Source organism: Anser anser (assembly GCF_964211835.1).
Source record: "Anser anser genome assembly, chromosome: 2".
NCBI classification, from domain to species: Eukaryota; Metazoa; Chordata; class Aves; order Anseriformes; family Anatidae; genus Anser; species Anser anser.
In genome coordinates, this window is record NC_139721.1 from 22,916,835 (window position 1) to 22,937,908 (window position 21,074).

Here is a 21,074-nt window from a genome sequence, read left to right on the forward strand (position 1 = left end):
TGTCCTGGGCTGCATCAACAGAGGAGTGGCCAGCAGGTAGAGGGAGGTGATTGTGCCCCTCTGCTCTGGCCTTGCGAGGCCCCACCTGGAGTGCTGCATCCATAGTGTGGATCCATTAGAACAGGTCCAGAGGAGGGCCATAAAGATGATCAGGGGGCTGGAGCACCTCTCCTATGAAGAAAGGCTGACAGAGCTGGGGATGTTCAGCCTGGAGAAGGCTCCATGGTAACCTTATTGCTGCTTTTCAGTACTTAAAGAGGGCTTATAAAAAAGATGGGAAGCAACTTTTTGCCTGGGCAGATAATGACAGGACAAGGGGGAATAAGCTTTAAGCTAAAAGAGGGGAGATTTAGATTAGATGTTAGGAAGAAATTCTTCACTCAGAGGGCGGTGAGGCCCTGGCACAGGCTGCCCAGAGACGCTGTGGATGCCCCATCCCTGGAGGTGCTCAAGGCCAGGCTGGATGGGGCTCTGGGCAAGCTGGTCTGGTGGGAGGTGTCCCTGCCCATGGCAGGGGGCTGGAACTGGGTGGGCTTTAAGGTCCTTTCCAACCTGAGCCATTCTGTGATTCTATGATCGCTAGCCAGATCCCGCATGTCTGGATAGAAGACGAATGCTTGTCAGCCAGGTCACCTGAAGCAAGTCTGTTCCTCACGGAATGCTAAAAACACTGGCCAAATCACTGCAGTTAGGCTCCATTACCCTAATACTTGCCTTTGGTGATAGATCAAGACCAAAACTGGTGGAAAAAAAAAACATATAATTAGGAGAACCAGGAAAGTTTACTTCAGAAATATGAAAAATGCATTACAGTATCACAGATTTCTAGGTTGGAAGAGACCTCAAGATCATCGAGTCCAACCTCCGACCTAACACTAAGTACTCCACTAAACCATATCGCTAAGCTCTACATCTAAACGTCTTTTAAAGACCTCCAGGGATGGTGACTCCACCACCTCCCTGGGCAGCCCGTTCCAATGCTTAATAACCCTTTCGGTAAAGAAGTACTTCCTAACATCCAACCTAAAACTCCCCTGTCGCAACTTTCGCCCATTCCCCCTCGTCCTGTCACCAGGCACGTAGGAGAACAGACCAACCCCCACCTCTTTACAGCCTCCTTTAAGGTACCTGTAGAGAGCGATGAGGTCGCCCCTGAGCCTCCTCTTCTCCAGGCTGAACAAGCCCAGCTCCCTCAGCCGCTCCTCGTAAGACTTGTTCTCCAGACCCCTCACCAGCTTGGTCGCCCTTCTCTGGACTCGCTCGAGCACCTCCATGTCCTTCCTGTAGCGAGGGGCCCAAAACTGAACACAGTACTCGAGGTGTGGCCTCACCAGAGCCGAGTACAGGGGCACAATCACTTCCCTAGACCTGCTGGCCACACTGCTTCTTATGCAGGCCAGGATGCTGTTGGCCTTCTTGGCCACCTGAGCACACTGCTGGCTCATATTCAGCCGACTATCAACCAATACTCCCAGGTCCTTCTCGGCCAGGCAGCTTTCCAGCCACTCATCTCCCAGCCTGTAGCTCTGCTTGGGGTTGTTGCGCCCCAGGTGCAGGACCCGGCACTTGGCCTTGTTGAACTTCATACAGTTGACCTCAGCCCATCGCTCCAGCCTATCCAGATCCTCCTGCAGAGCCTTCCTGCCCTCGAGCAGATCGACACACGCACTTAGCTTGGTGTCATCTGCAAACTTACTGAGGGTACACTGGACGCCCTCATCCAGATCATCGATAAAGATATTAAAGAGGACCGGCCCCAGTACCGAGCCCTGGGGGACACCACTAGTGACCGGCCTCCAACCAGATTTGACTCCATTCACCACAACTCTCTGGGCCCGGCTATCCAGCCAGTTTCTAACCCAGCGAAACGTACGCCAGTCCAAGCCCCTAGCAGCCAGTTTCTTGAGGAGAATGTTGTGGGGAACTGTGTCAAAAGCCTTACTGAGGTCAAGGTAAACCACATCCACAGCCTTTCCCTCATCCACCAAGCGCGTCACTTGGTCATAGAAGGAGATCACGTTCGTCAAGCAGGACCTGCCTTTCATAAACCCATGCTGACTGGGCCTGATCGCCTGCTTGCCTTGCATTTTGATATTTCCATTTAAAATGAAGTGTTCGAACATTCCTGAAAGCAACAAAACTTACTTTGTCAAATCAAAATATTTTGCTGTTTTCACACACACCTCCCTTGTGGTGCCTGGTAGTCACAGTACTCCTGAACCTTACTGGGCACTTATATGAGAAAGAGGACAGAAACGTTTCCAAGGAGACATAGCCAGAAACACAGTTCAGAAAAGAGAACCAGACATCCATGCTGCAACTCACACACACCGAAGAAGCAGGTTAATTAGATACAACTCAGTAGTGAATGGTCCCAAAAATATGTCACTTGACAGGCAGGGAAACACTGCTTTACCTTGTTCCAAATTCAGTATCTTGTTTCAGTGTCTTGCTTTTTTCAAGACAAAAGAAAAGTCTAAAAATAACCAAAGTGGAATTTCATTACAAGGTAAGGATTATTTTGCAGAAATTATGTTTTCATTAAAAAAAAAAAAACTGATCAGCTGTGCATAGCACACTTCTTTTCCAAGTCAATTTGGACTATACACACACCAATAGAAAGGAGTCTCAAGTTTTCCAGCAACTATATGCACAGTGTGCTTGTTTTTGCTTTACTGAGGACAGAACAGAAGTACTTAAACAATCAGTATATGCTAATAAACCACAGTTTTATAAGCCACATTTATGAGTGGAATATTTTTAGATACGTAATAAATGAAGAAAAGATGAGAGTATCCTGACCTTTAAGTAACAGTCTGAGGAATGAAAGTTAACTGCAGAAGATACAGCATTATCAAAAACTGGAGTATTTCAGATGAAAAGAACTGCTTATACATTCAAGTAGATAAAAAAAGATGTCCATTGTTAACTCTGTGCCACCCAATTTCTTTCAACTTTTATATGGATACAACCATAGTTCATTTCTGTACAAATCAAGCAAAGTAGAACATCCTTAACTGAGCAGGAAATGAAGTTTTATTCATTGCACAAAATAAATCAACAAAAATGTAATGTCTGTTGATGACAATGAAACCACTAGCATATGCACTTGGGACTCTGATCTATTCTGTCCACCAGATGCTCCCTCCTTGTGGAAGGCTGGTAAAAAGAATTAGAGAGTTCATTGTGGCTTAAACAGATTTTTCTCATGCTGTTAAGTATTTTTTCTGAAGTTTTACTGCAAAATCTTAATGTTCATTATGATTGTAAGCAAATATCAAGAATGAACAACCTACAGCCCACAGGCCACATGCAGTACGGCAGGACAATCCGTCTAGCTTGTTCCCTTTGGCCTCCTCTCCTGCGAATCTCAGCTGCACGCCAGATGACTGCGCTGGTGCAGGCAGCCTGCTCCCCAGGACCATTTTATTACGGAGGCTTGTTGCCTCTCTCCCATCATATAATGAGCCATATTTAAATGCATGCTGGGAAAAGGGGTTGAAAAGCTTCCAGGAAAGATGGCCACTTCCCACTGACAGAACAATGCACTTAACCCACAACCCTGTCACCGTCCACATCTGAGGAGCACATGGGAAAGAGTGTCCGGAACAGGCTGAACGAATTGTTTGGGATCAGCAGCACGCTCTTGTCTGCCCTCTTTTCTCAGGTCTTCACCAGACCTTGCTGGGAGAAAACTCCAGGGCAGAAAACTTAAACACTTGATATCTACTACAGATGCAGGAAGGCAGGGGCTTCCAGAAAGCATCAGCACATACACAATGCAGTCCAGGTGTTAGTCACATACACAACGTGTCTGTCCTAGAGGCCATGAAATACGACACTCTCCTGCCACTGGGAATAATAATAATAATTAAAAAAAAGAGCAGCCCACCCATCCAAAGCACTTGAGCATACTGCTTCCCCCAATACACTGTACAGCAACATTGACTGCACTGCATTGATCAAGAGATCACTCAGCTCACAGAACTGGGTTGAAAACTGCTGTGCTTCTTGTTACTAATTATCACCACAATTTTAAGATACCAACACCAACAAGCTTCAGGCCTAATTCTAAGTAATTACATATTACCAACACTGCAGCAGCTGTTAGCTTAGTCCAGGGACTCCTACACTAACCTAAAATGTTGAGTAATGCTGACAGGCTAACAAAAAACAACAAAAAACCACACTAGGACCTTGGCTATCTGATGAAAACATAATATACATGGAGGACATATGAGGAGCAGCTGAGGTCACTCGGCCTGTTCAGACTGGAAAAGAGGAGGCTGAGGTTGGGACCTCATCGTGGCCTACAGCTTCCTCACAAGGGGGAGTGGAGGGGCAGGTGCCAATCTATTCTCTTCAGCGACCAGCGATAGGACCCAAGGGAATGGTGTCAAGCTGCGACAGGGGAGGTTCAGGCTGGACATCAGGAAGAAGTTCTTCACCGAGAGGGTTGTCGTGCACTGGAACAGGCTCCCCAGGGACATAGTCATGGCACCATTCCTGCTGGAGTTTAAGAAGCATTTGAACTGTGCTCTTACCCACATGGTCTGAATTTTTGTGTAGACCTGTGTGGTGTCAGCAGATGATTCTTATGGGTCCCTTCCAACTCGGGATATTCTATGATTCCATGATACATTTTCAGCTTTAATTGAAAATATTTGTGAATGAAGTATCTCCAATCAATAGAGGCATTTACATGACAAAGTTTCCCAGATGAATGATTCATACACATACAATACAAAATTGTAAAGCTGCTTTGTGTTATTCATCCCCCAATTAGGGGCAATGCAATCAGAAGGTATACCAAAAACGAAGGAGTAGAGGTTCAAGTACTCCGGGCTCTTTAGATCTTTGCTTTTTGAGAGATGGCCTGGCTAGACACCAACTGGTCCAGAGCAGATCAGTGCCTGGGTAAATGAAACCAAGTGAAGATCCTCAGTAAGCCAACATGATGGCCTCAGAGCACGGTTTCTTATCAGCTCAGAGGCAGACGCAATAAAAAACATGTAAATGGAGGTGGGGGGGAGTGTCAGGAGGAAGACTTTCATATTTCTCAGTGGAGCAATCAAGTTTGTTCTCCAAAGAAATAAATATTTACAGTTGAAGTCTAACTCCACCTGGTAAATAAACATAAACTAAGATACGTGAGACAACTGGATGGTTCAGGATACTGCCAGCAGCATAACACAATTTCCCTGAGGTTCTGTGGGCTGTTAAAAGGTAAGATGGTGGTATTTGTTTACAAGAGAGAGTGCACAATTAAAACTGAACATTTGCCCACTCTACTAGCAAAAAGCACAGTTCACTGGAGTAAAGTTTATTATTGTTTCTAAGTGCTAAAAATAAAACACAACCTGCATCACTTGTGCATCAAATTTACTTAGCAGGAGCCACTGCTCAAGTGCAGGTATTCTGAGATAAGTCACAAGTCATAAATGAATGAACTTTTTCTGCTCAAATTCAGTAACTGTATCTAATAAGTTATATTTGAGTCGCACCCTTTCAGAGCAAACACCACTCTTTCCAAAGAGAACAAGCTATAATTTCAGAGTACACTCTGTACTTTAAAGAATTAAGAGTATTTCTTGTCTTTCAGAATTTAAAGAAGCCTTTACCAAAGGTGGATAAATTACAGGTTTTTTCCACTACAAAGTCTGTAATCACGCCTATTCTGAAATAGGTTTTGCTATAATGAGGAGCTAAAATACATTCCAACAAATTTAACTGCGCTTTAATCTATCAACATATGAGGAAAAACTACTTCCTCTCTAAGGAAATATTTTTAAATGCATTACCTCACCTCATTCCCTGTTAAGCCATACCAATCCAAACTCTTCACCCAACTACATGAAACAAAGCTGGATTGTAGGGTCCTGATTTTGATGTCAGCTGGACTGGGACAAACCTGGAATTACTCCAAAGTAAATCAGTTGAGGTATTCCAGATCTATGCCAGGGAAAGGGGAATCAGAATCTAACCCTAGATTTCTAGGAATTACGCCAAAGATGATACATAAATCCCTTCACCCTGTACGTTGAAACAAAGACACTGACTACTGGCATTGTATTTCCTTGCTGTAGTAGGTCAAGGGAAAAAAGATAACTAAAACCAGTAAAAGTACGAGGATTACTCTTAATCTTTCTGCTTAATACTCCTCTATCTACATAGCAGAACAGTTTCTCTGTACTTCATAAACAGAAATACATGTCAGTATTGACATTTGCCTCAGTAAACCTATTTTCTGGAATATAAATATGTGAGGTTTTGGTATCCAAGTTTCAACTCTGATATGTGCTTGTCCACTTGCAGAATTAAAATAAAAACGTTTTTTAAAGAATAAACTTTTGTTGATAAACTTGCCTCTGAAAGTAGAAAGCAAACAGTCTAATATCATGTTCTTTATTCTATAAACTTGAAGAAGTGGTCTGCTCTGAAATGTGATTCTATAGTGATGGCATCGCAGCAATCACTATCTCTGTCCCTGTGCAAATGGGTTCCTTTCCAAAACTCAAAAGCACCTACCATGGCATCAACAATTACTGATTCCCCAAATGAACCACAGCAATAAAAGAAAACCAAACAACCTTTTCCAGCTCAGGCATCACCTCCAACAGTACACCTAACTACTTTGTTCTGAAAGCAGTTGGTGTGAAGTCTGTAACTTGGCTTTGAATTTGAAATTCAGCTATATCAGTGATGTACCAGCCAGCTTCCACTCTCAGACCTTATTAGTCCCCACTGGGGGCAGAAAATGGACCATGGCAGGGAGGAACCACAGTGCTGGCTGGCTAACACGTGCCAGTTTGGGCAGTTACCTGCCCGGGACAATCCCACAAGGCAGTTTCTCAAATATACAATAATTCTGCATCATGCTCTTAGCTGTCTCAGTATACAGTCCCCCAACACACAAAACCACTGAAATGGCATTTGTATTATGTTTCCAAGTGTAGGAAGTCAGGATACTTATAGATTTACAAAATTCTTATGTATCAATGCATATATTTTGGGCAAGACACTTTTATTACCCTACTAATTTTGATATACTTGCATATGACAAGCAGTATCAGGGGGATATTAAAAAACTCAGAAGCATGTGTCATTTTATTCCAACTAGTCACTCTGAAGCAATTCCTAAGTTGTGCAACTACAAGTTTCCTTAAGTTTATGCAAAATGCAAGTTTGTTAAACTCTCTATTGTACCTCCATGCATGACCTGCTAAGGCAGATGTTCTTTTGAAGGTTAATAGTCTTTGCGATAAAGATACTAAGCATGAAATACAGAGCCAAAGATTTATCTTCAAGGGGTTGTATTTCAGGAGTGAATTTCCAGAAGCTCAGAAAGAACAACCAGCAGCCTCATCACCTTCTGGAGGTACAGGTAGGTTTGCTGAAGCGTTCTCCAACATGAGCACTCAAAGTTTTATTTCAGAAAACTTGTATACATATACACACATCCCCATTTGTACTCGTACATATCCCATAGACCGTAAATCATTTAACACAAGTAATCTCATCTGAAATATATTAGCATATGCAAATCACTGTTGTTAGTGGGAGGTATTAATAGTTTCAATTACTAATCTGTTGACGATTTTTTATTTTAATTTTTAGAAGCAGATGGTATTAATCTGTGAATTTACTGAAAGCAATTTTCCTGAACTTACGCTCATTCTACCACAACACTGAGATCCAGACTCTGAAGTTCTAGAAGCCAAGTTGCAATAATCATCCCTGCATTAGCTCTGATGCCAAATTTACTGGACCATCCCTTACCTTACTAAGATTATCACTTGATACATGTAATTCCCTCAATTCCCTAGCATCACAGCGACTTCAGGAAAAAAGAAAGTTCTGGATGTTACCCTAGCTGGTACAGAACACAGCTATTCTTTACATCTCAACAAGCCACCTTCTAACTCGTGCTTTGCCAGGAGTTCAACCTGACATTGCAACTAAACACTCAGCCTGGGGTCTGCAGTTTTCTAGTGATTACAGAATATGTGAAGATGGTCCATGAAACAATGCCAGAAAAAAAGGGGGGGGCGGTGGTTTGTTTGAGGGGAAGAAGGAAGGAAGTTAAATATACATTGACGACTATTCAGGTGGACATACATGACAGTGCCTGCCCACAGAACAGTCAGAAACTGGTCCTTCGTTGCTATCATCGCCTTAAAATGTGGAATAACAGCGGGATTATGAATTTATAAAGCAACCGTTTACCTATGTAGTATGTTCTACTTAACATTTCTTGTCCCAATTGTTCCTCCTAAACATCATGCAATAATGAAAACTAGTGAGGTGGGAAGATACCATAAATATACATAGATAAATATATACGTACACACAAATGTATGTATAAAGGACTAGCTTTCTACATCAATGAATTACAACAGATAAGCAGGTCTGCTGCTTCCTTACTTCTCAAGTAACATGAACAAGCAAGGAAATCTAAAGCAACCAAGTAGGAAATAGAGAACTGCAGTTTCAAATGAGTAAAAGAAGCAATATCAACTTCCTCTGAAATCAAAACGATACCATTCTCACCCCCCGTATGGGCAACACCATTGGACTGTCAACTTGTGAACTACTTCCCAGGTGAAGTGGGAATAACTACAACAAAAATGGGATATGTACAGATGTTGTGTGTCAAAGAAATCTAAGAGAAGGAGCAGTAAAGTGAGGTTGTATTACAGGAGAATTTACATACAGAGATGAGCACAAAAACATGATCACACATAGAGAAAAGGGAAGCACCTGCTTCTGGTTAAAAAAAACAATACTGTTGTTAACATTGGCATTTGATGTCGGTTTGTAAGTTTTCATATGCATGACTAATGAGAAATGTGTGTGTTTGGGGTCAAGCACTTTTACTGGCTGTTGGTGTCCTGTATTTATTTATTTAAATGGAAAACAACTTGCCACTGGCAAGTTACAGCCAAATGCTAGGATCAATTTTAAAGAATGTTGTGGAAGCAAAAATAAAAGAGGAGGAAGTGGAGACAGGTACAGAAAGAACTATGTAAAAATGACTATTACTTATGACCCACTTGCAAACAATACAATATTATCAACAATATACAAGTTTCCACAACCCTGAAATGGTTAAATGCTTCAGCCAAGACATACTCATAGTATGGTTTGAGGCTTCTATACCAGCAAAACTCTACTCCTAATACACTCCTGTTCCAAAGAAGAGTCTTACAGATAGATTTCTAGCTACAGAGATTTCATTTTCTTGGTAGCCCATGTGCAAGAAGCTCCTGACATTCCAATTTTCAGCAAGTGAAAATAATCATTTTCCATCAACAGTGATAGTTAACCTTCCTAACCAGGGCTCCCAGCTAACTTACCATATTTAATAAAAAATAAAAAACAAAAACCTCAGCCACCAAACATGAGAAAGTTGATCTGGGAGTTAAAATGAAGTTCATATGTTCAAATGCACTTACATGTATTAAAGCTTTAAAACATTAAACGTGTCCAATCCATATCTATACATAAGTAAATACATTTCTGTCCTTCTGGAATTTAAAGGATAATTGAACTGCTGTTGGTTTTTTTTTTGGAGAGCAATGGTAAAACACAAAAAAAAAAAAAACACAACAGACTTGCCAAAGAGGAAGCAATACATTTGCCACTACAAAACATACAACAGACATCTTAAAAATCAATTAATCAGTCTAAGCCAATCTATCCAAATAATAACGTAAACCAAATCTTAAATTCTAAATATCTATTTTAAAAATAAATTAATAAAAAGACCACAAGAAGCCCAGTTCCTATCCTTAACACAAATCAACTGTGAATATAGTAAAAGGTAAGAAGTACACAAATCATGCCAAGGTGACTAGGGAACCTGAGGTCTTAAACCTCATCAAAACCCTGATGGTTTCCTTGAAGAAAGTTGTTTTTAAACTGCAGTCCTCCATCAGTATAGCAGCTATGAGACAATACATCCATGCCCAATCAGCTTTACAGTTACCAGTACCGTGTTACGAAGACTGCCTCTCAAATCATTTTTTGCAAACTGAAGCAAACCATACATTTAGAAAGAGGTAGCCCAGGGAGGCACAAGGAACGACACAACAGGAATTTTAGGACTGAATTTAGAACTGAGTTTAGAAGAAGTAAAAAGCAGAAAATTCTTGCTTTCTACCAGTATTGATTTGGGTTCCTACAGTACACAGCAGCAGAAAACAAACAGCAGCAGCAACAGCATAAGATATTTATTCTTGATAATGAGACCGTGCCTTGAGCTTTATCTGTATAAAGGACATAATACGGACTTCATTTACTCATGCCTAAGAAAGAAAATTAACGATGAAAATCTGAAGTGCAACTGAACCACTTAGTTGTGTCCATTACCTTCCTTCTAAGTCACTGCAATCTTCATACATCAACAGGTCTTCAATTTTACCTTGAAGTCTTCTTCACAGATACTTTCATAGCAGAATGATCTGCTGCTTATACAGAGCTTGAGACACTGCTCTAAGTAGGACAGCAGTAGTAATTTGCTGTCTCCTGTCCAGGCCAAATATATAGGTAAGAAGTACAGGTATTTGTCTGTAGTATTACTGGACCTGCCTGACTACCAGACAGATGGCCTTTTTCTTATAGCCTGGGAAATACTGCATTATGAGAGAGCAATTTCAGACTGTTTGCAGAATGTTTGCTACTTCAGCTATTTTAAAAATGAACAGAGTGATAAAAAGCTGTCATTCTGAAAGCTTATGTTCTGCTTCCCTAGCATATAAGCTTTTTCCTGAACCCTTAGGTAAGAAGCAAAGCAAAATTTACCAGTCTCACAAAACAGTAGAGGAAGGTGCTTTTACAATGGAGGGGAAAAAAGGAAAAAAAAGTGCTTGTGCCATGTTCGTAATTAGATATTTCATGAAATGGCTGTCATGGACATGCTAAATGTGAAAAGCAGCAAGGTAGGCATAAAATGTGGGCAAGACATAGACTTTCCAAACCCAGACAGCCAAAGCGACTTCAGAGAGCTGACTCTATTAGCAACCCAACAGTTCTCCACCATTTCAGTTAGCAGATGAAGCGCATTACAGATGTTCCTAGAGTCAATTTTCCTTTTGGTTGCAACCCAAACGGACCCAGTTCATTAATTCTGAGATCATCGCATAAAGCAAAACCATGGTCAAAGCACACTAAGTCTGGACAGCCAGATTTCTTCAAGAAGTACAAACTTGATCTGAACTACCATACAAGAAGATAAAAAGAAGTTCTTGTTCAGAAGACAATAGGCAAGCTAAAAAAAAGGCAACATTTACTTACTTAATACTATTACCTCAGCTACTATAGTCATTAAAAGGAAAATTAACTACATGCAAAGCTCCTGGCAGCTTCCTTATCTTCAATACATACACTAAAACAGAGCCGCGTCTTTGTCTTGTCTTTGTTACACTGAAAATTCACAAAGTGCATCCATTAAATATAATATATACATATGTATATATATAAAATCATTGGTGTTAGACAATCTCAATACATTTCGTAATAATAACCAGGATGATTTGGACAACATTCCTCTTGAAATTAACTGTATTCAAAGCCTGAGCTCTTTCATAAGAATGCAGCCCAAAATATGTTTCTAACTGCTTTCTGACGTATCTTGTTTATGTCTCCCATGTCCATCTGTACTGTCACGATAACACTGGAAAAATATTACCACAAGCACAAGGTTTAGTTTCACTGAGCACTCATATACTCACTGTCCTGTTCTGTTGTCCAGTGTTGGGCTGCTCAGAAAAGCATCCTCCTAGCTTGGTCTTTCCTACATAAACACAATACATGTGTAGTCTCAAAATACACATTTATTATGCCTTGTCCCTAAGGGTATTCTCATGAGCTAGTTACAGCACTGCTGCTGAAGATGTCACCCAGATGGGCCCAGGAAAGCCAGCAGGAGTGCTTACTATCAGAAGTCTTGCTGCTTAGCAGGAACACCTAAAAGCAAAGCTCGCTCATCCAGACTAAGCTGGAGCATTTAGAAACGTGCCCACAGGCATCTTCAAACAAATTCAAAGCACAGGCAATTTCTTCAGTTGTAAACAGAATTACTGCAACTTAAAACAATACCTTATTTTTAAAGTGTTTTCATATGAAAGCGATTAGTAGGAAAAAAAAACTAGGTAATTTACATGGTCACTCTTGCTTGCTCAGCTAAAACGTATGAATATTAATCCCGGTTTAAGCAAAGATGTTCAGTATTCCCTCTTCAGCCACTCGTTTGAAAACTCGCTTTTGATTAATTTACTCTGACATAGTCAAAAAGAAGGCATATATATATCTTTAGATCTATATTAATCTCCTTAATAGCACCCATGTGCTCAGTTTCACATGTTGCATAAGACAGTAAAAATTAAAATAACCTGATTAAAAATCAAAAAGGCCAAGGGGAAGTGAGAAGTTTATGTTGATGCCATTTTACACGGCTAGGAAACGCAACATTCTCCATGTGGTTTTTTTTGGGTTTTTTTTTTGCCCCTTTCCCAGGTGATTGGTTGGGTGCCAGGTGGGCCTGATAGTATATAAGCCACAGGTGTCCCATCAAAGAGCTCCTTCTACCTGAGCTGTTCTTTGGGGTAAGTGCTTTGTTTTTCCTACTGCCACTTGCAGGGTTCTTTAGGTGGGTCAGAGCATATGGGCTGATGTGTTTCCAAGTTGAAAGAGGTAAACACGTCTTTTTGAGGTAACAATTAGTAGGATCTTTTAGAGTAAAGCAAGCTATATAGTGGTAGGTGCTGCTACTGCATGCAGCTCTTCTTCAGGCGAGTAACTTTAAGAGCATGCTTATGGATAGGAAGATGATGATACTACGCGTGTTTGCTTTGTGGTTCTAGGTCTCTTATGATTTTCCCAGAATTATGGGGCTTACTGGGAATGTGACCTTATGCCTTCACCTGCATGTCAAATATTATCAAAGTTACAACCTTGGTGTTCAAGTGATGGAGCAGGGTTTAGGGGAAATGTATCATCCAAGTTCCCTGTGCCAGGGAGATCTGAAAACAGGAGAAGCAAGCATGTAAGGTGTAGTCTTTTTCAGGGTTAGGGACAGTTGCTTCAGTTCTGGAGCTTTTTTCCACTGTTTCGCTGGCTGTAGAGTCTTTAGATCTTGTAGCCTTCTAGATTTTAAGTGCTTAGAACTCCATTAATAGAAGGATGTTTAGCAGAGGTTGCCAGCTAACTTGTTTTTGGGATGTGGTGAGGTACACTTCTGGTTTTGGGTTATATTTTGATCTCTAGATATATCAAGCCATTTCTGTAACTCTCCAGAGGATTCACAAAGAGCTTCAGTATGCACTGCAAGGGGCTTGACCATGTAGGTGCAGTATTACCAAGGGACTGAGCAGGGTCACCTTTTTCATCTCTGAAGGATAAGTCTGTGATTACCCCTGCTGGGGTTGCTGTGCATTCATGTCCTGTTGGCATTTGCGGACCTGAGGTTTTTTTCCTGGCCCTGGTCTCTATGCTTGAGTCCTCTGCAAGGAGCTGTACTGTTTGTGTGTCCATCTCAGATGTGACCTTCTCTTTTTGTTTCTTGTAGAAAGAAAATAAATTTATTTTACCCCAAGCAGTGCTACAGGCTGGGAGATGAGTGGTTGGAAAGCTGCCTGGCAGAGAAAGACCTGGGAGTACTGGTTGATAGGCAGCTGAATATGAGCCAGCAGTGTGCTCAGGTGGCCAAGAAGGCCAACAGCATCCTGGCTTGCATAAGAAGCAGTGTGGCCAGCAGGGCGAGGGAAGTGATTGTGCCCCTGTACTCGGCTCTGGTGAGGCCGCACCTCGAGTACTGTGTTCAGTTTTGGGCCCTTCGCTACAGGAAGGACATGGAGGTGCTCGAGTGAGTCCAGAGAAGGGCAACGAAACTGGTGAGGGGTCTGGAGAACAAGTCTTATGAGGAGCGGCTGAGGGAGCTGGGATTGTTCAGCCTGGAAAAGAGGAGGCTCAGGGGCGACCTTATCGCACTCTACAGGTACCTTAAAGGAGGCTGTAGTGAGGTGGGGGTTGGTCTGTTCTCCCACGTGCCTGGTGACAGGACGAGGGGGAATGGGCTAAAGTTGTGCCAGGGGAGGTTTAGGTTGGATATTTAGAACTTCTTTACTGAAAGGGTTGTGAGGCATTGGAATAAGCTGCCCAGGGAGGTGGTAGAGTCACCATCCCTGGAGGTCTTTAAAGGACATTTAAATGTAGAGCTTAGTGATCTGGTTTAGTGGAGGACGTGTTAGGTCAGAGGTTGGACTAGGTGATCTTGGAGGTCTCTTCCAACCTAGAAAAACTAAAAAAAAACACTGGAAGTGAGAAGAGAAAAAGTCTCTTAACCAACTGCTGCAAGGACTTTTCTAGCAGCTATTGCAGTCTGCCTTTCTGCTACTGCTTCTTCTATTGAAAGAATACATTTAATAAATATTTTTGCAAGAGATTGATGGGGTCTGGTATTTCTTCCTTAGGAAGATAATATTCTTGAAAGAGGATATCCTACCTAAAACATTCCATTTCACATCAAACAGTTCATATGAAAGCTCAGTTCCTTCAAGTTACAATTCTTAACAGAAACAGCATAAAATCCAACCAAAGACTGACAAACCTTCCTGAACCTTCGGAAAACATTTCTTGAGAACTCTTCTTAGCTGACCACAGCTTGCCCTATAGATTACAAGTTACTGTCTATGAGATAGATACAGAGTGGAATGTGAGTTGTCACTTCACCTGCCCCATCTCTCAGACTACCATTTCATGGGTCCATGTCTGTCTTTGACTAGAATGTTATGGGAGACCATGTCAAGAGCCCTAATGAAGTTAAGATAAACAACATCCACTGCTCTTCCCTCATCCACTTAGCTAATCATCTTGTTGTGGGAAACAATCCATTTGGTTAAGCACCATTTTGCCTTTGTAAATCCATGGTAATGACTCCCAATCACCTTCTGGTCCTTCACATGCCCAGAAATGGTTTCCAAGTTTAGTTGCTCTGTTGCCTTCTGAGGAACTGAGGTGAAGCTGACTGGCCTGTATTGTCCCAGGTTCTCCTTCTTGCCCTTCAGGAACCTCTCGGTCACCATGATCACTGTGATCTTTCAAAGATAATCAAGAGCAGCCTTGCAATGGCATCAGCCAGTGTCCCCTGCACTAGTGGGTGCATTCCATGGGGTCCCATTATGTCCAGTTTGTTTAGATGTTCCCTAACCTGATCCTCCTCCACTGAAGAGTACTTTTCTCTCTGGTGTCAGTGGCCTTGGGTTCCTGAAGGCCAGTCTTACTAGTAAATATTGAGGTAACAAAGATGTTGAGTATTTCAGCCTCTCGTGTCCTTTGTCACCAAGGCCCCTGTGCCATTCACCAGGGTGCCCACATTTTCCCTAGCTTGCTTTTTGCAGTTTAGGTACTTGTAGAACCCTTTTCTGTTGTACTTCACATCCCCTGCCAGAATCAACCCCAAGCTGGCCTTGCCTTTCCTAACCTCATCCCTGCATGATGAGACATCTGTACAGTCCTCCCAAGTCACCTGTCCCTGCTTTCACCTCTTGTACACTTCCTTTTCCACATCTGAGCTTAGTCAGGAGCTCCTTGTTCATCCATACAGGCCTCCTGCTGCCTTTTCCTGCCTATTGAGATAGATCATTCTTGATATATGTTGGAGGAGGTATCCTTGAATACCAACCACTTTTCTCTCCAGATCTATAACCCAGGGCATTCTTCTATGCAAGTCACAACAGGTGCTCTCTGTAAGTTCAAGGTTGCAGTTGTGCTTTTTGCCCTGCTCTCTTCTCTCAGGTGCACAAAATCCACCACTTCATGGTCACTGCAGCCAAGACTGCCCCCAGTCTTCAACTTTGACTAATTTTTCCTTTCTTGTAAAAGGTCCATCAGACCACTTCTGTGGTAGGGGCTCTATTACCTCTCTCTGGAAGTGATTGTCTCTTCAGAAGTGTCCTAGATTGCTTGTGCCCTGCTGTATTGCCCATCCAGCACAAATAGCAAGGTGTTTAAAAGCTCCACTGAAGATCAGGGCTAGTAAACATGAGCTTCTCCAGTTGTTTGGAAGAAGCTTAAGCTCAGCGAAGAGACTATTCCTTCCAACACATCACGTAACGGTTATAAGGGTCTATAACGGTCTTTATGCTTACCAAGACCTACAAGGCCCTCATTCCTAAACAATTTAAGTTTGGATGCTCCATGCTAGAAAGAATCTCAAAACCATTAGCCTGAACAAGATGAGATGATGAAAAGATGTAGGAAGCAAGATTAGAATGCTGAGAGGATACTGAGAAAGGTGAGAAAAATTAAAGTAATGCACATTTGGGAGGAAAAAACTAATAGCTCTCCCCCAACCTTTTTAACCAGTAGATCTAAGATGGCATCTTTTCTCATTTGTACCAGAAAGAAAAAGCAGACTTGCATTCACATTTATAACAGTCCTTCCTAAATTTTTCACAGGGGTATTTTAGAGTCCATAAGGACAGCGAAAAACAGAGGAAAAAATATAGAGTCTATCAACAAGCCAACAGAAGCCAAGAACTGCTCTTTGAGGCAATGACTTCACCCTTACCTTATTTTGTGCACCTGGCATCGCAAATTGGTGTTTGCATCTCAGTTAGGTAATGTCTTTGAGGCCTTAAATAGTACATAAAACATCAGCATTGAAGACTTTCTACAGAAATTGAAACTATGAAGTCCAAGTCAATTTTAATAATGTACATACAAATACCTTTCACAAATAGGTTAGCATGTGACAGATATTCTGAATCAGTAAGAAAATGTTAAAGTTTAGTCCCTATTTCAAAGAAAATGAATCATCAGAAAGGACAGAAGTTAAATGGAAATCAAGATTTCTTTTTGGTTTAAGTGGGTCTCAATTCCTGCCTTGAACCAAAAAAGCAAAAGAAAATTGCCAGATTTTTTTTTTAAGTCTGATCTACACAAAAGAATCTTTTGTTAATTAAAAGCAATATAGAAAATCACTCTTCTTACTTAGATATACTTATTTGCATGTGCACACAGACAAAATCCTCCTTGTTATATTAAGGTATTAAAACACAAAAGCAGCATGAATTAACACTGAATTTCACATGTTATTAACATGAAATCATGATTCGAGCAACACTAGCTGACAACAGTTTGCATCCTGTAGGGCAGCCTCGATGTGCTCTTTACCTTACACTCTGCATACGAATGTAAAACTTCACTATCAGATTTACTGATCTAAAAAGACATCACCATGAAAATGAGCAAGTACCAAATGAAAATATTTCAAAAATAAAGACTTGGCTTGAGCTTGCACACAAGCAAAAGAAAAGCAGAAAGGTGGACCACTAGACTCTCAGTCCTCTGATTTCAAGTCTTACCATATTTTTGCTGTCATTGAACAGCATACACATATACTCGAACAGAAAAAACAACACTGATTGTCCATACAATCACATTCAGTTGAACTACTACAAGCGAAGTGAGAAGGGGAAAAAAATAATAAACCACTATTAAGGACCTAGAGCTAGCTTTACCACCTAAGCAAACACATTATAACTATAACCTCATCATCAAATACAAGCCTTCTGTCTTCCCTTTCAAAGTCCTTCATAACCTTTTTGCACACCCTATCTACCATCTCGATCATCTGCTAGTCAAGATCAATTTCTGCTTTCAGCATTCTTCGATGACAGTCTCTGCTGATTTTCAGATAAGAATGTGTCTGCTCTTCTGACAACCACGCTTGTGAGCTGTTTCTCCACTGTTTTCACAAAATTATATTCCTTCAAAACCTTCTTTGTAATGCCTTATGAAAGGAACAAGTGGTTAATTGTCTATATGCTGATCCAAACAACTACTTAGTTTCCTTGTGCCCCTGTAAGTGTCTGTATCCAGTTGTCTTCCCCAACATGGTAATTTGTTACAGAAACATAAAAGATCCTGAGTTGAAGGCACCCAAAAGTATCAAGTCCAACTCTGAGCTCTACAGAGGTCCTTGGGGTAGAGACATTTTTCACCATATACACTGGCTACTCCCGATGCACTGTGTCCTGATTAAAAACAAGAATTCAAAAGCAAAGCAGTAACGCAGATAATACATTTCTCCTTGAATCTCCTTTCCATCTGCGTCATTTCCAAGACTAAAAACCACAAAATTCAAGGTTGAACAGAAAGATCAGTCGTGTGTTTAGCTACAATGCCATTAAGGTGAAGGAGACAGACAGACTTATCCTTCCCAATTAGCGCAGACTGAATTTAAAGCCTCTGGTTTGGGCACACAGTTATTGTGGCACAGGAGAGGAATGAGCAAAGAATTTCAACCAGCTTTCAAAAAAAATAAAATTGGGCAGGAAAAGTAAAACGTTAAGAAGGGTCCAACAGGACAAAAAAGGCAACTGAAACTCTACTGTAGGGAACTGCCCCAACTGAGGTTTAGCAAGGGGATTTCAATTCTAGATAAAGTTCTGACATACAACTAATTACAAGAATATAATACAGGAACTTCAACTACTCTCTGAAACAATACCTAATATTCATGAGGAACAATCTCATAGAAGTAACTACCATAACTAAATGAATGGAAGTCAGTGTACAAGGTCAGAACCACATTTAAGACTGTAAGAACACACCTCAATCATACTTAACCAACATTTTTCATGGATTTGATAATTTAAGTGGTCACGTTTAAAGCTCAGTGCTGCAGAAGGCTACACTCAGAAGCAGTAAAACAAGCACAGTCGCACAAAGCTGACAGACATCAAAACAACGCAAAATGCTGCACACCAAAGTCTGAGTTCACTATCTAACATCAACCAAATTTATAACAAATTATTTACATACAAAGCATGTTTTACCAAACACCACCTTATTCACTGCAAAGTTCTGTCCCTGATGCACTTAAGTTTTATCTTCTTATAAAGCAGCCATACTTATTCAACACTTCCACCAGTTACAGAAATGGTACTGTCACCTGCAAAGAAGGCAAGGAAGGGAGGAAGGAAAGCACAGTAAAGATGGGAAAAGCAGTGACCTTCGAGATGCTCCCATTTCCAAATTTGCTAAAAGCATCACTAATTCCACGCTGTGGGCTTTATATACCACTTGCACAACAGCTCTGCTTAGAATGTTATCATGAAACGAGAAGTTGAGCCATTATTGTCCATCTTGCTGTCTACTCCAAGTTTTTGTCTAAATAAAGGAGACACAGCAATAGCATAAAAAAGAAACAAAAGAAAACAAAACTAACAATGAAACTAAGCAGTGACATGGTATCAGTGAAACTAAAGCACTGACATACAGAAGCATTTCCAAGGGACTAGCACTCCTCAGAAAGACATATAAAGGGAAAGAGGTTTTTTTGGTCCACCAAAATCTATAAGGTTCAAGGGACAGTAATGTCACATAATGCTGTGAACTATAATCCCCATACCTCTTCTAAATAAACACTCTTTGAAACAGCCCCTTTCCAACGGAGCAATTTACTCCATGTTGAGGATTTTTTGCTCAGGTGAATTTATACTTGTGCTCATTAAAGGTTTTGCCTGAGGAAGGAAATGCAGAACTAAGCCAATAAACTTTTGAGAACTAAACTGAACTTTCTTGCTAATTATGCTATTTTCTGACATGAAGTCCTGGGCAGAACGGTTCCAGTTTCAGCTAAATTCTCCAAAAGTGATTTTGCTTCCATCTTCCACAGAAATATTCTATTTCATCCAATTTTTTAATGTACTAATTACAAACATTTTTATGACAACTGGTCTTAGCCAACTGCACAGTCACACTGGAATTTACAACACAAGAATTTGTCAAAATATTTTCTTTTTAGAACAGTAATTTAAGAAATAAAATTCAAGCTGTCAACTTCTTAAACCATATCCTCAGAAAACAGCATAAAAGTATTTTCATTTACATTCTTATTAGTCAAAGATAATCCTACTATGGCACAGATCCAAATTTTACTCTCCTGAGTGTACGTACCACTGAATAATTTGTCCAAATGTCAATTGCAATTTTGAAAAATCCTTTCTTGCCCCTGAATCTTAAACATCTGTAACAAATACTTGTTTTGAGAGCGCCTTACATTCATGACATTTGACCTTTTGCTGTATGCACCACAAAATTTAAGTTTCAAATACCATGCAAACAGGAAATCTGATCATTCCAGCAGTAGCCATCTGCATGGTCCAATATCAAATATTAGTTCTGGATTGCACAAAGGGGCTACAAATCTTTTTCTGCAGCTTCTATAATTAATTTTAATTTGCTGCTTCTAAAACATATCTCTCAAGGAACATCTGGCCTCAAAATCTTACCTTAACATTGGAAAAGTACTTAGCATTTAGCTGTTGGTCTGTGTACTTTTGTATGCGCATGCATGCAACACAGATTAAGTATAACTACAGAACACAAGTATATGCTTTGCTGGTGGCATACCTAGGGCTAGAGACTTCTACTCCAGCAACAAAAGCATTTTAGCTCTCAAACTGTGGAAAAATTACAAAAAATATCAAACATAATAGAAAAGTGCACTCTAATGTTCTTGCTGGCTAATAACTATTTATTGATGTTAAATGTTAATAGCTCATTAAGCTTCCTACCGAACAACTGAGAGCTTTGCACAAATTGCAAGTTTCTTCGGCAGGATACTTAATAAAAGCAGAGGACTGTTGAAATTAAAACATGAACAAGACTTCCAAACAAACAAAAAAGCAAAGCTTCCCTAGAGTTAAAGCACCACACTGACTAAAAAGACAAGTTCCAACACTAACATACCCAATTACCTTTTGTTGACCAAGTCAGAAATACAACAAGATTGAGCCACTGCATGTTTGAGCTTTGCTGTGTCAGAAGAAAATCTTTTCTAAGCCTGTGAAACAGTCTAATGGACAAATTATTACAAGCAACTAAACAAAAAGCCCTTTAACACCCTTACATGTAATTATTCCAAGTACATTCAATTAAGTAAGTATGATAATGTAAAAAGGGAGAAGAGTTCCTGGGAGGGATGCTATATTGCTCTCACAACCCATTTGTTGTCAAGCAAAATGAAAATTGTGGTAGAGCACTATTAACAGGGATTTACACCT

At 40.7% G+C, this 21,074-nt stretch overlaps 1 protein-coding gene across 9 annotated transcripts in view; it reads right to left on the reverse strand.

Annotated features, from left to right (window-relative positions):
* Positions 1 to 21,074, reverse strand: part of VPS13B (vacuolar protein sorting 13 homolog B) — a 478,347-nt gene that overhangs the window by 450,027 nt on the left and 7,246 nt on the right. The gene's annotated exons all lie outside the window — the stretch shown is intronic.